The sequence below is a fragment of the Tamandua tetradactyla genome, chromosome 12 (assembly GCF_023851605.1).
Source record: "Tamandua tetradactyla isolate mTamTet1 chromosome 12, mTamTet1.pri, whole genome shotgun sequence".
NCBI lineage: Eukaryota > Metazoa > Chordata > Mammalia > Pilosa > Myrmecophagidae > Tamandua > Tamandua tetradactyla.
In genome coordinates this window covers 69314105-69333093 of record NC_135338.1, presented here as the reverse complement: position 1 = coordinate 69333093, position 18989 = coordinate 69314105, and the positions used below count along the sequence as shown (strand labels likewise).

At 40.3% G+C, this 18989-nt stretch overlaps 1 long non-coding RNA gene across 1 annotated transcript in view; it reads left to right on the top strand.

Annotated features, from left to right (window-relative positions):
- Positions 1 to 18459, top strand: part of LOC143652325 (uncharacterized) — a 39146-nt gene extending 20687 nt beyond the window's left edge. Inside the window, exons 2-3 of the long non-coding RNA XR_013160566.1 lie at positions 14776 to 14973; positions 16171 to 18459. This is a non-coding gene — a long non-coding RNA (uncharacterized LOC143652325). The remainder of the gene's footprint in view (positions 1 to 14775; positions 14974 to 16170) is intronic.
- Positions 18460 to 18989: the final 530 nt, after the last annotated feature.

Sequence of the window (18989 nt, the reverse complement as noted above, 5' to 3'; positions counted from 1 at the left end):
TCTGGAGGCTTTAGGAAGGGGTCCATTTCTTTGCTGACGTGGGTTGTTGATAGAATTGTTATTGCGCTTACAGGATTGAAGTCCTGTTTCCTTGGTGACTGTCAGCTGACAGCCATTCCAAGCCCCTAGATCCAGCCTGATTGTCTTGTTTTGTGAGCCCCTTCCTCCATTTTCAAAGCCAGCAATGGCTGATCAAGTCCCTCTCTCACCTTAAATTTCTCCAGCATCTTCTGCTATATCATCTCTCTGAATTTCGCCGGGAAAGACTCTTAGATTTTAAGGTCTCTTGTGAGTAGACTGGGCCCACCTGGATAATTCAGGACTCTCCCCATCTTAATATCTGTAACCTTAATCATATCTGCAAAATTACTTTTGCCATGTGATGCAATATATTCCCAAGTGGGGATTAAGATATACGTATCTTTGGAGGACCTTTATTTGGCCTGTCACAGGGTATAACCTGGGAGCTTTATCTCTGTACCCGCTTTCTCTTTCCCTCTCACAAAATTTATCCCCTTAACTTCTGAGTGAAACAGAAGTCCAGGCTCAAGAGAGAAGGCCAGGTCTCTTTTGGCTTATATAATAAGGTCACTCTTATCTGAAGTGGTCTGAGTGATTTCTCCAAAGGCAGGCTGGTCTGTGAGCGGGAACCTCATTAGGGCTCCTGAACATAGGAAAGAGTGAGGAGGAATCGGGCCTCTTCTCACCATCGCTGATTCCTACCTCCCAGCCTTGCTCCAGACCTCTGCCTTCATCCAAGGGTCTCTCCCTTCATCAGCAACATGGAAGCAAATGTTGATGTGGGTGACATTTCTTAGCCACCTCCGCCCAGGCTGCAGCTTCAAGCAGACTCTGGGCCCTACCCTCTTGCCAGGGAGCCCACATAGGACATCCAGGCTCTAAGAAGACTTTAATAAGCATTAAAGATTTTTTTTAAAACTTTTTAACTTTTGAACAGGATAGTTACAAAAATAATTCAAACCCCACAGAGTGAACCCCAATATATCCCTATCCACCCTCAGATACCCAGATCCACCGCTTTAACATTTTGCTACATTTGCCATATCACTCTATCTATTCCTCTACTAAATTATCTGTCTTTCCATTTACTGCTTCATTTTCTGAGCACTTGAGTGTAGGTTGTATACATCATGCTCCTTGAATACTTAATGCTGCCATGTACATTTCCTAAAAAAAGGATATTCACTTATGTAATCACCTTATGTACAGTTATCAGGTTCAAGAAATTTAACATAGATATAAAGCTTACAGTCTATATTCCAGTGTTTTCATATGTCCTAATATTGTCCCTTTGAGCCTTTTCTCCTCCCTTGCTAGATCCCATCCAGGATCGTGTATTGCATTTTATTATCATAGTCTCTTTAGTTGCTTTTTCTTTGTTTAATTGTGGGAGCATATATACAACATAAACTTGCCCATCTCAACCATTCCTAATCATACCATTAAATGGTATGCAGTACCATTTCTCCTCACCACCTTCTATTACTAAAGCTTTCCCATCTTCTCAAACAGAAACCCTATATTCATTATGCATAAACTCCTCATTCTTCCTGCCTCTTGTTCCTGGCAACTTGTACACTGTTATCTGTTCTGTACGAGCTTGCATATTTTCTGATTTTCTTTGTAGTTACCTTGGGGCTTAAATTTAACATTTTAAATCAATAACAATCTTGTTGGCTTTGATGCCTGCTTAACTTCAATAGTATACACCAACTTTTTATGTAGTTCCCCACTTTCATGTAGCTCTTGTCACGAATTACATGTTTATTCATTGAGTCCAAAACCACTGATTTATCATTACATTTTATGCATTTGTCTTTTAGATCCTTTAGGAAGTAAAAAGTGAAGTTACAGAGCAAAAATGCAATCATACTGGCATTTATATCCACTTGTGTCATTACCCTTATCGAAGATCCTTTTATTTATTTATTTTTTGGAAGGGTGCATGGTCTGGGAATTGAACCTGGGTCTCCTACATGCAAGGTGAGCATTCTACCACTGAACCACACATGCACCCCTGAAGATCCTTTTTATTTTATGTAGTTTGACCTATTGTCTTGTGCCCCTTTCCTTTCCACCTGTAGAACTCTCTTTAACATCTCTTTTAGCATCCATCTAGCAGTGATGAACTCTCTCAGCTTTCATTTGTCTGGGAATATCTTAATTTTTCTCCAGTTTTGAAAAACAATTTGCCAGATATAGAATCCTTGATTGGCAATTTTTTTTTGCTATCAGCATTTTAAATATTTTATCTGCTGCCTTCTTGCCTCCATGTTTTTTGATGAGAAATCAGCAAAATATTAATATTATGAGGCTCCCTTGTATGTGACACATTGCTTCTGTCTTGTAACTTTCAGAATTCTCTCTTTATCTTTGGCATTCAGCAGTCTGATGATAATATGCCGCAGCATGGGTATATTTGGGTTTACCCTGTTTGGAATTCATTGAACATCTTGGATGTGTATTCATGTCTTCTGTTACATTTGGAAAGTTTTCAGCCATTATTTCTTTGAATAGACTCTCTGCCTCTCTTTCTTCTCCTTCTGGGACTCCCACAGTGCATATATTAGTGTTTAATGGTGTCCCACAGATTCTCATTGTGTTTTCACTCTTCTTCATTCTTTCTGTTTCTCAGACTGGATGATTTCAGTCGTCTTATCTTCAAGTTCTCTGATTCTTCTGTCAGCTCCAATCTCCTATTGAACTTCTCTAGGGAAATTTTCTTTTCTTTTTTGTGAAAAATAATATACATACAAAAAAGCAATAAATTTCAAAGCACATTGCAACAATTAGCTGTAGAACAGATTTCAGAGTTTGGTATGGGTTACAATTCCACAATTTTAAGTTTTTACTTTCAGCTGTTCTCTAAGATACTGGAGAATATCAGTGTAATGAGTCCACAATCATACTCATTTGTTAAACCCTACCTTCTCTGTGTAATTCCACCACGGAATTTTTAACTCCTGTTACTGTGGTTTTCAGCTGTTTGGCTCCTTTTCATACTTTTCATCATTCTATTGATATTCTCTTCTCATTATTCTATCATTTTTCCTGATTACTTTTAGTTCTTTGTCCATATTTTCCTTTAGTTTTTTGCACATATTTAGGACCAATTTTTAAAGAGGCTGTTTATTACCATTAAAAAAAAGTATTTGCCTGGTATATCCTAGATCTAATCCTCCTCACTGATGGTTTCTAATGCTTTAATCTTCTCCTTTGCCTGAGCCATCACTTCCTGTTTCTTTGTATGTTTTGTGACCTTTTGTTAAAATATGGACATTTTGATATTTTAATGTGTTTTTGCTGGAATTTAGACTTTGAGACATCTGTTCCTTATGCTTGTATCCAACTAGTATTAGGACAGTGCTTCCCTTGACTGCCAGGAGCTAACAAAAAGAATAAGAAGAAAGAGGAAGAAGGGAAAGAGGAAGAGGAGGAGGAGGAGGAGGGAGAGGAGAAAAAAACTTTTTCTAGTCTTTGCAGACTGACCTGTGTGAGTACTGTCCCTCAGGACTTATCTATAAAGTCACTTTAGAGAATAGCTCCTCAAAAGCATAGTTGCTGTGTTAGTTTGCAAGCTCCAGAATGCAATATACCAGAACTGGAATGGCTTTTAATAAGAGGAATTTAGTAACTTGCGTGTTTACCATTCTAAGACCATGAAAATGTCCAAACTAAGGCATCCCGGGAGAGATACCTTAATTTGAAAAAGGCCAATGGGTCTGGAATACCTCTGTCAGTTGGGTAGTGGTGTGGCTGACATCTGCTGGTCCCTTGCTCCTGGGCTCCGTTGTTTCCAGCCCCTGTTCTTGTGGAGTTCCTCACTTTGCTTCTCTGGGGCTGGCTTTCATCTCTTGGCTTTCCTTGGCTCGCTCTAGGTTCTGACTTGCTTAATGTCTCATGGCAATGTCTGCTGGGCTCTAAATATTTGTGTCAGCTCCCTGTCTGTGTCAGCACTGTCGTTTCCATAGGCTGTGTAGTTTCTCCAAAGTGTCTCCCCTTTTAAAGACCCTAGTAATCTAATCAAGACCTACCTAGAATGGGTTGCGTCACATTTCCATCTAATCAAAAGATTATACTCCAATTGGGCATGTCATAGCTCCATGGAGATAACCTAAGCAAAACTTTCAACCCTGCGATATTGAATCAGGATTAGAAGAAATGACTGCCTCTACAAGATTGAATCAGAATTAAAACATGGTTTTTCTAGGGTACATAATACTTTCAAGCCAACACAGTGGCCTTCCTAGTCCTTTCTGCACAGGTGGCCCTAGGAGTTCCCCCATATACATAGTTCCTAGTGTCTGCTCTTCCCTAGGAAACAGTTTGCTCATGGTCTTGGCATTGTACTGTATATCCTACATCCAAGAATCCCTAGTCCCAGGTAGAGCAACTTGACTGCTCTTCCACAGGTTTCCTCAGATTTCTGTGAGCTGCCTTCTACATGCAGGACAAGTCCTGGGATGGTGAGTCCCTCAAGCCACCACCAGACAGAATAGGCTAGCATACTCCCAGTACATGCAAGAAGGTTACACTGTTCTTTCTGGAACTGGGACCAGGGATCCATACTGGGAGCACAAGCCAGGTCCAAATCATGCTGGTGAGGATGGTGGAGGGGCCAGCCAGGGTACCAAGAAATTCTTCTACTTTTAAATGTCCTTTTCCTTGAGTCAGTGCTCACCCTATAGCTGAAGTCTTTTCTGGGGTTTTGAGAAAGCTATTTCTGCCAGTTCTTGCTAGTTTTTCAAAGCTTCTGTGGAGGGGGTAGGGTGTAGAGCCATGAAATGTCTCACGCCACCGTTTTGAATGGGGCTAAATCCTATTAAAGTTTTATATATGTTAAAAAGTATAATTTGGGGGAAAAAGCATAATTTTGCAAGTTGTCTGCAAATTTAAAGTATTTCCGCTAGGGGCTCCCTGAGAGATAAGGGACCTTGCACGGCCTCCCCATGGGCTATTTCTATAAGCCCCTTCTCCTTGCCCCTCTTAGCATCCAGTGTCCATTGACCGTCTGCTCTCTAGAAGAGTCTATTGGTCTCCCTGGATAACACACTTGTAGGATGCAGAGCAATTTGTAAGATATTACTAGGGACAAATTTCCTAGCTATAGACAGCATCTACCTCCAGGAGAATTCATGTTCATTCCATAAGGCTAACCACAGGTTGGTTGGAGGGCTGGGATAGCTCTGGCCCTTGAGTTGTCTTCTTCCTTTCATCCCTTGGCCCATGGGCTATTGCACCGTTGGGCTGTCCCATTGCCTTTTAAATTCTCAATGGTATGAGCCCATTGGCAGGAGGAATGTCAAGGTGGTACCTTAGTGGGTACATGGAATTTGGAAACAAGAAATGCAGTCATTTAAATATGTTCCCCATACCAGAGGAGATTCAGTGATTTAAAAATAGAAGTACTAATTAGTTTTCTCTGGGTTGTTTATTTCAGGAGACTAATTTCACCTCCCTTCTCCACCCCCTTTCCTACCCTTAACCTCATGGTGTCTACTGCCTTCCTCATCTCATTTGTCTTAATTTCCTTCCTCTTTCTAGCTCCATTATAAAGAACAACCTTCCTAGATTAGTGATTCTCAAACTTTGTGTGCTTAGGAGTTGCCCAATAAAACACATGCTTGAGCTCCACCCCCCCAGTAATTCTGATCTGGGCCTGGGATAGGGCCTGAACTCTATTTTTAACAAGCTCTATTTTTAACAAACTCCCCATTTGTGACCTGACTGATCAATCAGTGTGCAGCCTGACCTCTTTTCCTTGGGTGGGTAGGTTTTAGTTCTTTCTTTAATTTGTTTTACTCTTTCTTTTATAGGTTAGAAGTACCTTTGACTTGGACCAAGTCTAGTATAGCATTTGGTACAGATCCTAGTACATGAGTGATTTTTAAATAAATACTTGCTACCTGACTTATTTTTGTTAGAAACTAGTCTTTCACTTCTGAATCAAGTCAACATTGGACACAAATTAAGTTTAAAAAGATAAATAAATGTTTAAACTTGTTTTTGCATAAATGGTAAAAGCAGAAGTACTCTGCTGTGATCTCTGTGGATAGTGGTCAACTTTCTTTCACTAATTCACTATTGATTAAACAGGGACATAAAGATGAATAATGACCAAATATCTTAATAAGGCCCTGTGTGCTCTGACTCTTGCCTGCACCCTCACTCATTCTATGCTAGAGGAACTTTCAGCTCTGCAGCAGCCACACTTAACTTCTTCCAGTCCCTTGAACTTGCTGAGTTTCCTCTCACCACTGGGTCTTTGCCCATAATGTTTCTTCTGCCTGGAATACTCTTCTCCCTTTTTATAGTTAACTCCTATTTAGCCTTCAACCCACAGCACAAATACACCACATCCTCAAGGAAGATTTCTGTAATCTCTCCTACTAGATTAGGTTGGGTTCCCACATCATAAGAACCAGACTCTCGGTAATGCACATGAGAATGTGGATACTGGAATCCTTAAGTTATTCACAGCCTAGTAGGAGAAACAGATGTGTGATAATTGTAATAGGTGCTATGATAGAGGAACATATGAGATTTGTTGGAGAAACAGACACAAAGATGGTTTGATTGGTATATTTGTTTTCTAAAACTGCTGGAATGCAGAAATGGAATGACTTTTATGAAAAGAATTTATTACGTTACAGGTTAATAGTGCTAAGGCCAGAAAAATGTCTAAAGTATGGCATCCAGGAAAAGATACCTTGACTCAAGAAAAGCTGGTATCTGTCACATGGGAAGGCACATGGCTGTGGCTGCTGGCCCTTGTTCCTGGTTCTGTTGTTTCCAGCTTCCTGATGCCAGTGGTTTCCTCTCTCAGCGTCTGTGGGCCTTCGCCTAGCTCCTCCAGGGCACAAGTCCGGATTCTGGCTAGCTTAGATGTCATCAGAGGACACATGGTGACGTCTGCTGGGCTCTGCCCATGTCTATGCATCTGCTCTCTCTGTTAGCACTCCAAGCATCTCCAAACATCCGTATCTCTGTGAGCTCTAAAGCACTTGTTCTTCAAAAGTCTTCATCTGAGGTTTCTTCAAAATGTTTCTTTTTAAAGGACTCTAGTAAACTAATCAAGCCCTTCCTTGAATGGGTGGAATCACATCTCCACCTAACCAAAAAGGCACACCCACAATTGGGTGTGCCACATCTTCATGGAGACAATCTAATCAAAAGGGTTTCAACTCTACAATATTGAATCGGGATTAAACGGCACAGCTTTTCTGGGTTACACAACATTTTCAAACTAGCACAATCAGTGTCACTTGTGGTGTTGAGCCAGGGAGGACTTCATGAAGAAGGAGATGCTTGAGATGGATTTTGAAGGACAATGAGGAGTATTCCAGGCAGATGAAAGGGCATTCCTGGTTAAAAATCACATGAAAAGGCAAAGGGGATAAAAATGTGGTGATGTTGTGAGTGGCCTTAATGCATGAGATTGGGATCAGTGGCAGGACTCCACTCAAGGCCACATGATGGCCAGATTCCATCCTGCAATCAGTCCATGATCCCTAAAAGATAGATCTGGGTCCTAACCCACAGCACCCATGAATGTGATCTAATTTGGAAAAAGGTATCTTTGCAGATGTAATTAAGTTAAGGACATTGAGATGAGATCAGTCTGTATTAACTGGGTAGACTCTATTTCCACTGACAAGTGTCTTTATAAGAAGCAGAGAAGACAGAGATAGGGGAGGGGAAACACAGGAAAGAAAGCCATGTGAAGATGGAGACAGAGATTGAACTTATTTATCTGCAAGTCAAAAAATGCCAAGGATTGCTGCCAGCCACCAAAAACTAGCAGAGAGGCATGGAATGGATACTCCCTCAGAAACCCCAAAGGAAACCAAGCCTGCCGATGCCTTGATTTTGGACTTCTGGCCTGTGGAACTGGGAGAGAATAAATTCTGTTGTTCTAAGTCACCTGTTTTATAGTAAATTGTTACAGCAGCCATAGTAACTAATATACACTCTCACGTGCACACCCCGGATCCATCAACCCCACTACGTGCTGCTGAAATTCAGAGAAGGGCTCTAATGAGTGATTTCACATCTCCCCATTTAGCTGTATAACACAGAAGAAACCATGGCCTCAGCAAGCAAATCAACAAGCTGCCCAAAGTGAGTAATAACTTTTTCAGAATTAAGAAAGGCAGTCTCCTTGGCTGAAAAGAATTTTCTAACATCCCTTTGTCAGTAGCTCCTCAAATTACCTGACTGAGGAGAGCCCTGGCTATTTGGCATCATTCCCTTCTTGGATTTGGCCTGCAAGTATCTATATAAAGACAAGCATTTATCTGGGTAGCTTCCAAGACCTTTTCGGCAGGGAGAGAGCAAGCTATCTCTGGTGATGCTTATGTCAAGAACAAAAATCAGCACTTTTCCTGCTCACTAACCTTGCACAAAATAAGATTGGGGAAGCTCCCCGATGTACCTTTTTTAAAAAATCTTCTCAGAAACACTAGATTGTTTAATTAACCAGAAATGTGGGTTTGTTTTTTTAGGACATATGTGGCAGGCAAAATAATGGCTCTTCCATAACCCCACTATGTCCTAATCCCTGGATTTTGAGAAAAGATCAGGTTACATGGTAAAGGGAAATTAAGGTTGATAGTCATTTGACCTTAAAATAGGGTGATTATTTTGGATTACCTGGGTGGGCACAATGTCCTTAAATGTGGAAGAGGGGAGCAAAAGAATAAGTATCAGAGTTGTATGATGTGAGAAAGACTCAGCTGGGCATTGCCAACTTTGAAGATGGAAGGGGGCTGCCAACCAAGGAATGCAGGCAGTCTCTAGAAGCTGGTAAAGGCAAGAAAACAGATTCTCCCCTGGAGCCTCCTGAAAGGAAAGCAGCCTTGCTGACACCTTAATTTTAGCCCAGTGAGTTCCATATTGGATTTCTGACCTCCAGAGCAACGAGATAATAAATTTGTTTTGTTTTAAGCCAACTAAATTTGTGGTAATTTTTTACAACAGCAATAGGAAATTAATATGGGACAGGGACTGGGAGGTTGGAGAGGAGAAGGCTGGAGGAATTCCCCTCCTTTTTCCCAGTGAGGATACTCTCAGGAATTGTTGATGGAATACAGGACTGAACAACCACAGTTGTAGAAGGAGAAGATGATACAGTGATAATAAGTCACTGACCCATGATTCTGGTGTCAAGAAAACTAACATGACCTCCCGCTGGAGTGTAACAGTCTCAGACTTTTTATTTATCATGCATTTGATTTTTTTAAATTATAGTAACATATACATATATAACACAAATTTCCCATTATAATCATTTTAAAGTGTACACTTCAGTGGTATTATATTCATAATATTGTGCTACCATCAGCACCATCCATTACCAGGACTTTTTTCGTGACTCCCAGCAGAAACTCTGTTCCCTAAGGAATAATTCTCCATTCCCACCCCTGTTCTCACCCCTCCAATCCAAGGTAACCTCTAATCTACTTTCTGTACCTATTAATCTGCTTATTTTATATAAGTGGAATGATACGACATTTGTATCAGGCTTATTTCACTCAACATAATGCTTTCCAGGAGCATCCATGTTGAGCATGTCTCAAAACGTCATTCCTTTTTTTTCTTTTTAAATTATTGTGGTAACATATGCAACCTAAAATTTCTCATTTTAATCACTTTAAATGAGTGTAATACCATTATACTTTAAATGTAATGATATTAATTACATTCACAATGTTGTGCTACTCTAACTACCATCCATTACCAAAACATGTCTTTATCACCCAAAACAGCAAGTCTGTACCAATTAAGTATTAGCTCCCAATCTCATCATTCCCTCCCCTGGTACCGTGTAATCTACTGTCTCTATGGATTTGGACATTTTAGGTATTTGACACTAGTGAAATTATACAATATCTGTCTCATTGTCTCTGACTTAGTACACTCAATACCAACTAGGTCTTCAAGATTCATTCATGTTGTAGCATCTATTGGAACTTTGTTTCCTTTTAAGGCTGAATAATATTCCATTGTGTGTATATACCATGTTTTGTCTATCCATTCATCTGTGGATGGACACTTGGGTAGCATCCATCTTCTGGCTATTGTGAATAATGCTGCTGTGAACAATTCCAGGGGTATGGGTTCCAAGCTGGGAATGGCTTTGTTCTGACTTGGGGCTGCAAAGTGCAAAAATACAAGGAATTCTCCCCTCACTCCACCCGGAGAGCCAGCTTTGGAGGACAGTGTGGTTCTGCCAGTCACTCTGTCCTAATGGAAACTTCAGTCCATTACATGTTTTCTGGTTCTTCTGGCAAAGGATCCTTGAAGCTTTATCATGTCTGCTTCTCTCCCTCCTGGTTCTTCAAGGCCCTCTAAGACCTAATAAGACTTCTTGAGCACCTGTCATGGCTGGTCCACATGCCACTCCAAGGAAGATTTGGAGACATGGCTAAGTCTGTAGCTATTCCAGGCATGCCCTCATGCGTCACTTTTCCGGACAGCTCTCGTCTTCATCTTCTCAAATGTCTTTTAGAGTGCTGACTCCCAGCCTCTTGGCTTGTAATTTCTGAGATCAGTGCTGCCAGTATCTGAACCTACCAGTGATGGCTTTGCCTGCCTGGCCTCAGATCATTAGCAACAGAAACAGGGGAAGGGTTCGTGAAGCCTTAGCAGTTCTGAGTCTGCAGGGTCAGGAGGGCTGGGTAATACTGCAATTGAACTTACCCCAGCACCTCCCCAAAGCAATAGGAAACCCAGGCATGGTAGCAACCTGTGTCATGTTCAGAAGTTCCTCAGAATTCTTGTTGAGTGTGTGGTTCTGGGTCCAAATCCCTACTCACACCTCATTAGCTTTATGACCTTGAGTAAATTGCTTAGAATCTCTGAGCTTCAGTTTTCCCATCTGTAAAATCCTGAACTAGTAAGCGGACAATGTGTTAGCTAATAATAATAATTATTATTATTTATATTATTACTTTTTGTATTCTCCATCTTTGAGAGTCATGAATCTCAAAGTACCAAGCTCCTCCAGTGACATTCTCCATACATCTCAGGGTCCTCTTTTCCTAGTTCTTCCTGGCATGATTTCTGTTTTTTGAACCATTTTATTGAGGTATAAGTGACAAACAATATACTACTTTTTTACAGTGTGTAACTTGGTATGTTTTGACATATGTATACACTCGTGTACACCACAATGGTATACAATGATTGTGGTGTACACAATCAAAATACTGAAAATATCTATCCTGTCCCAAAGTTCCCCTTTCAATGCCACCTTCCTACTCCTTTTTGCCCTGCATGCAGCTCCCTCCCCCATTTCCCAAACAACCACTGGTCTGTTTTCCTGACATTATAGATTAGTTTGTACTTTGTAGAATTTTAGATAAATAGAATCATACAATATGTTCTCTCTCTCTCTTTTTTTTCTTTCTGGAGGCTATTCTTATGCATTATATAGATATCACCTTTTTAGTTAAGATACATTGGAGAGGCTGGAGGGAAGTGCCTGAAAATGTAGAGCTGTGTTCCAGTAGCCATGTTTCTTAATGATGATTGTATAATGATATAGGTTTCAGAATGTGACTGTGTGATTGTGAAAACCTTGTGTCTGATGGTCCTTTTATCTATGATATGGACAGATGAGTAAAACATATGGATTAAAAATAAATAAATAATAGGGGAAAATGTTAAAATAAATTTAGTAGATTAAAATGCTAGTGATCAATGAAAGGGAGTGATAAGGGGTATAGAAAAAATAGGGGAAATAAAGGCTAAAATATATTGGGTAGATGGAAATACTAGCAATCAATGAGAGGGAGGGGTAAGGGGTATGGTGTGTATGAGTTTTTTTTCTTTTCATTTCTTTTTATGAATTGATGCAAATGTTGTAGGAAATGATCATGGTGATGAATATACAACTATGTGATGAAGTTGTGAGTTATTGATTATATACCAAGAATGGAATGATCACATGGTAAGAATTTTCATGTTTGTATGTTGTTATGTTTAAAAAAATTAAAAAAAAAGAAGGGGTGCTGGATTTTGTCAAATGCCTTTTTTGTATCAGTTGAGATGATCATGTGATTAGTTCACCTTTGTTCTATTAATATGGTATGTTACATTAGTTGGTTTTCTTGTGTTAAATCAGCCTTGCATACCTAGAATAAATCTCACTTGATCAAGGTACATAATTCTTTTAATGTGCTTGAATTTGGTTTGCAAGTGTTTGCTGAGGATTTTTGCATCTATATTTATAAAAAATATTAGTCTACAATTTTTTTTCCTTGTGGTATCTTAAACTGGATTTGATATTTGGTTGATGTTAGCTGTGTACAATGAAGAAGTGTCCCCTCCTCTTCAATTTTTTGGAAGAGTTTGAGCAGGATTGGTGATAATTCTTTTTGGAATATTTGGTAAAATTTACCAGTGAAGCCACATGGTCCTGGGCTTTTCCTTTTGCTGAGAGATTTTTCATTACTGATTTAATCTCTACTTATTGGTTTATTGAGATCTTCTATTTATTCTTGAGTCAATGTAGATAGTTCGTGTCTTTCAATGAATTTCTCCATTTCTTATAGGTTATATAATTTGTGGGCATTCAATTGTTCATAGTATCCTCTTATAATCCTCTCACGCATGTATCCATCAGTACTTACCTGAAGACACAAAGGGGACCCTTTGCAGATCTCTGAAGTTCTCTTTCTTTGAAGCTTTCTTCCCTGTGATTTCCAGCTGGCTTGACTTTTCAGCTTCATCTCCTCAACTCATGGAGACCGCTGGTCTCTCCTGGGTTTCCCCTACTTGCACTATGGTCTGGAAAAGATAGAGGCAGTTGGGTGGGGGCAATCAAAGGGCTCTTCTTTCTTGTTTTCTGTATCTCAGCAATAACAGTATTTCTCTTCCTGATATCTAGTGTCTTAAAAATGGTTTCATATATTTTGTCTGTTTTTTTTTTTCAGTTGTTTCAGACTAGGAGATAACTGGCAGCAAAAGCCATACCCTTGAATCTCTCTTTATCCACGATCCAATGCCACTTATGCCCCCTCAAGCCCTTATTATTGTCAGCAAAAGCTATTTGTATGGAATCTTTCTTTAGATCACCAACAGGCATTGTGAACAGGTATTGAGTCCTTGGAGTAAAAAATACTAGTGTTTAGATCTTGGCTCTGCTAATTCCTTGTCTAACTTTGGTCCTGTTACCGCATCAATTTGAACTTTAGGTTTTTTATTTGGAAAAGAGGGAAAATAATACCCACCTATAGGGCTGTTCTGAGAATTAAATGGGAGTAATGCATAGAAAGTGACTAGTACCAAGTAATGTACTAATAATATGATTCAGGGCTGTGAAAGCTAATGGATATAAGCAGGATTGTTTTTTGCCCAATTGTTTAAAAATTGCCTTCAATTTCTTTATCATCTGCTCTAGCTCTTTTCCTAGGGGCAATCCTACTGTTTTGGTTTGCTATAACTGATGAAATACTAAGTACCAGAAGTGGACTGGCTTTTTTTTTTTTTTTTTTTTTTTTTTTTAAAGGAAAGACAGAGAGAAGGAAGGAAGGAAGGAAGAAAGGGAAACATTTTTAAACATTTTCTTGTTTTATTGTATTCTGTTTCTCCGTTTTTGTTACATGGGCTGGGGCCGGGGATCGAACCGAGGTCCTCCGGCATAGCAGGCAAGCGCTTTGCCCGCTGAGCCACCGCGGCCCGCCCCAGTGGACTGGCTTTTAACAATGGGGATTTATTAGCATACAAATTTACAACTCTAAGGTCATGAAAATGTCCAAATTAAGGCTTCGACAGGATGAAACCTTCTCTGAAGACTGAGAGAAGCTTACTGGCAAGCTTCTGCTCCATCAGATAGCAAGACACATGGAGGTTTCTGTTGATCTTTCTCTCCCAGGTTTTGCTGTTTCCAGCTTCTAGCTTCAGTGGCTTCCTTTCTGCTTTTCCAGCTTTTTCTGTGAGCTTCTCTTAATTTCATCTCTTAACTTCTGTATGTGTTTTGTCCTCTTATAAATGACTTCAGTAGGAGGATTAAGACCCACCTTGAATGAGGTAGCTCATATCTCAATTGGAATAAGCTAATCAAAATGTCCTGCCTACGATAGGTCTGTACCCACAGGAATTGATTAAAAGAACATGGCCTTTTCTAGGGTGTGTAACAGCTTTAAACTACCATACCCATCTTTACTCTTGAGATTGCAGAAAGGGGGGTATAACCACATCTAAATTTCTTGCACCAAGAGAGGGGAGCAGCCACATGGAGAACTTCCAACAGCACATGCTAGAAACATCATGGACATTTGGCTGCACGAAGCATTATAATGATCTTTTCTTTGCAGCAGATTGACTTTACTAATTAGGTTGGGTTTAAGCCAATGTTAAATACAGTTTGCATGTAATACAAACCAATTGGCAGAAATGGGGAACTCAGAAACATTTTAGGTATCAGGACAAGCCAGCTATGATTAAAGTTTTTCCTCAGATAATCCTGTTTTCTTTTTTCCCTGATCTCCACTTTTATGAACTATTTAAATATTAAGGCTATGAATCGGTCATCATATCTGCTGCAAATACACTCTTGCCATTTGTTGTTCAATCCTGTTTTTAATGCTTTTCTGAGTTCAGAATTTTAAATTTTTCATGCAGTTCAACTATGGCTATTTCCTTTTGTGATTCTTCTATCTATCCAGAGGTTGATTTTTTTCTTCCAGCTTTAAGCATTTTAGTTCTTATTCTAACTAGAGTTTATTTTTATTTTGATATGTGGTATAGGTGTAAAGTTATTTTATTTGAGATAATTAAGCTGGCTGCTACAACTGTCAAACCTCAAAATCTCAATGCCTTAACACAACAAAGCCCAGTGATCGAGGGTTACACTCCTGGGTGGTACTTCTCCAAGCAGGGACCCCACTGCTACAATGCCACCAAAAAGTCTTTTGCTTCCAGACAGGGGAACCCATAGAATATTTGGTAAGTACTGTCTCTTTCTCAAGATCTAATTAGATTTCTCAAATATCTAACCAATTATCGGTCCTAGAGCCATTTACTGATTATAAACTAAGTGCTTATGGTGCATAGTAGTCTTTTCCAGACAGTTTGTCATGTCCAATAAGACACAACACTAAGTTTTTTAATAGCTAGATTTAAAATATGCCTTAAAGTCCTGTAAGGAAAGTTTCTCCCTTTTCCTGTTTTTCTTTTTCAGTTTTCTTGGCTATTGCCTATGATCTTTTATAAGCTCCATTAGTATCTGAGAGACTGCACCCATCCCCAGGGGTCCAACTAGCAACTCAGGTAGATGATGTTCAAATCCCTGGCACCATTTTTTACTCCTTTCCAAACTCCAGGTCCACATTTCCAGTTGCCTGATATTCAGCTAGAAATACCTGCAAATCTTGCCGCACCTCTGACAGGAGTTGTATCCTGTAGCAGCCGAAGGCTGATTTTTATTTTAAGTTGGAAATAGAGGCAAGTTGGGAGAAGGAAAACAGTGGATTCTTAAAAATATCCCCCCATCTCAGCCCAAAAGCTGGAGAAATATCAAGTAAAGGGTGATAATTCTGGGGTCTTTTTCTTGAGAGAGCCTACCCCATCTTTGGCAACCCTGAACAAGTAATTTCAGCCCATGAGTCTATACTCTCCTCTCTGTGGCTGGGGCTCAGGGGGAAAGAGGAGAGAAAGTACACCAGAGTCCTACGGTCCCAGTCCAAAGTGATGGTTCTGAGACTGGTACCAGCTACCAGCGAAGGGCCTTCAAGAATAACTAAGTGCCTTTGTACCATCTGGCATGGAGGACAGATATGACCGAAACACCAGTAATGGTAATTGCTCCCAATTTTTCAACACCTACTATGTGCTGGGCACTTGTGAACATTAATTCATTCAACCCTTGCAACTACACTGCAAACTAATGTTATTTCCCATGTACAGAAATGTCAAGTAACTTCCCCAAGGCCACAAAGCTAATGAGGAGCAGAAGCATGATTTATACCTAGGTCAGTTGGCTCCAAAGCATGGTCATAGTTATTTGGGAGGGGTGATAGTCCATTTTAATGGTATGGTAGAGGGAGAATCTCAAGTCTTCTCCTTGAATCATTCAAAAGAAGAGTGATGTGTGTGGTGAATTAGAAACTGACCCTTGTTTTTATTTTCTGTTTGCTTTCACAGATAGACCAGCTGTTTTAAAAGACCCATCTTCAGTATACAACAGAGTAACTGCTAAAGAAATCTTAGTGAGCATTGAGCTGAACTTGGGTTAGGAGAGAGCTCGAGTGTAGACCAGGGCAGAGACCAGCTGGCCTTATTTATGACAGAAGGCAAAATAAGAAGCAAATTTTTTTATCCGTATCAAAAGAAATTTGGCTGTGTTCTAGCATTCAATCTTTCAGCCTAAAGACTCTGGTTCCATGATGAGTTATTCTGACCACTTTGGAAAAGGAATCGAGAGAATCCTAGTTTATGGAGCATACTGCAGAAGTCATGCTTGGGAGACAGCATGGAATGAGTCTAGGGCCTACCCATGCTCCCTCTGGTGCCTTTTGCCACTAACCTAAGTCACCTGTGTTGTTACGGGGAGTCTCAGAAAAGGAAAAACTCTGTCGTGTTTGGGATTTGTGGCGTCCAAGACTGTTTCTTCAGTGTTTAGGGCACAAGAAACAATTTTGCATTTTGCCTTCCACGCTTGTTCCCTTAATGATTACAATAATGTGTATTTTCGGAGAATTTCAGTCCTCTGCTTCTTATTCATTTACACTTTACACTTCAAAAGATTGTTTCGTAAGAGCTACTCAATGCACAAAGAAGTCTCATGAGTTTTTCTTCTAAATGAGCCAGCAACTTTCCAAGAATCAGGAAGCTGCAAGTTGCCAAGAATAAATAAATGAACTCCAGAAGGTTCAAGTTTGGCTTAAAATTCTGTAAGGTTTTAAGTAGGTTCTATATCTGGCTTAACTCCATGTTCTAAGACATCTAAGACATAAACCACGGGAGGGAATACTATTCTAAGCATGCAACTTTTTCCCAAGCATTGAACTTAATGATCATTTCCAATAATGATTAATAAGACAGACAATCTTCCCAAGGTAAGTGTGATAAATAGTATAAGGAGGAATAGAGGCATGGCTGAATGGTTCTTGCCTGACGTTTCAGCAGCCTTAGGCTGCAAAACTTGCTGATCTAGGTAATTCCTGTCACTCAGTGAGTCCATTTCCTCATCTATGAAATGAAATAACAAAAAATGGTATTTAAAATTCTGCAATAAAATGACCCCTTGTCTAATCCATTGAGCAAAGTAGTCTGGGCTTTCACTAGTGTTGATCAAGATTGGAATTAGCTGAGTGTGTTCATGTCCAACTATGAAGTTTCGAAAAAAAAGTCAAAGTAGGATAATGACTGGCATGCCAAAAGAAAATATGTGTTGTTAGAAAGAGTAAGGGATGGGGTATAACAAATACTGTTGCTGCTTTACCGACCTGTTGGCTGCTAATAGCTCACACCTGTACGCTCCCCTGGAACTTATCCTGGGCTGATGGAAGCTGGAGGTGTGGGGGATGACAAGTCCCATCTTTAGGGGTCATCTTGGCCAGTGGCTGACCAATTAGGGCATATAGTAGTCCTGCACTCCAGCCCCTGCACAGGACAACCTCTATGGTGTACTTTATGCTCCAGGGCCCTCCATGGAATCTGCTTGCAACTACATTTCCCCTGATATCTGTGCTGGTTTGAAAGTGTTATATACCGTAGAAAAGCCATGTCCTTTGATCCTGATTCAATATTGTAAGGTGGAAACCTTTAATTAGATTGTTTCCATAGAGACTTACCCACTCAATTATTGGTGTGATCTTTTGATTAGATAGAGATGTGACTCTGCCCATTCAGAGTTGGTCTTGATTAGTTTACTAGAGTCCTTTAAAAGGGAACACTTTCTGGAGTTGCTTGAGAGCTGACAGAGATGCAGACATTTGGAGATGCTTAGAGTGCCGACAGAGAGGGCAGACGCCTAGACATGGATGTTTGGAGATGCAGAGCCCAGCAGACATTGCCATGTGCCTTTCCATGAGATGCTAAGCAAGTCAGAACCCAGACTTGTATCCCGGAGGAGCTAAGTGAAGGCCAACAGATGCTTAGAAAGGAAACCACTGGCATCAGGAGCTAGAGGCAACAGAACCAGGAACAAAGACAAGCAGACACCAGCCACATGCTTTCCCATGTGACAGACATCAGCCTTCCTTGAGTCAAGGTATCTTTCTCTGGATGGACATTTTTCTGGCTTTAGAACTGTAAACTTGTAGCTTAATACAGTCCCCTTTTTAAAGCAGTTCCATTTCTGGTGTATTGTGTCCTGGCAGTTTTAGCAAACCAAAACAACATCCTTGCTGAGCTTCTTTTTCTGCAACCCTCACTCTCCTACAGGTTTCTCCTAAGAGCACTCCCTCGACATATCAGTTGCATAAAACCCCCCATGTCTGGCTATACTTCTAGAGACCTGACCTCAAATGAGGGGAAAGAGAAAATGAACTGTGTATGTAACACATTAGTGTCATGAGAATCATTCTTGGCTCACATGTCCTGGGCCTGGCATACACCAGGTGATGATGGAGATAGCAGGATCCTGGAGAGCCTGGAGATAAAGTTCCGTGATCTGGGTAGGGGTTTAATTCATCTGTACATCCAGCAGCCATTCACGGAGAATTATTGCTGTGCTGGTCCAGGCCTGCAAGCAGCTTTGCTTGGGTCAATTCAGGTCATGCTGTAACTTGATCAAACTGGGCCTTGCATGTGTGAAGGCTTCAGTAGCAGCTGAGAAAGGGAGGGGATGCACATCTCAAAGGAAAGTGGAATATGGGTCCAGGAGCAGTGTGAGTACCGGAGAAGGGGATTTGAGAGGGAAGAAAGATTGCATTCGTCTAGAAAATCATAGAAGACTTTCAGAAAGAGATGACAGAGAGGGCACTCCAGGCAGAAATAAAGTCTTCTTTAAGTGAGCA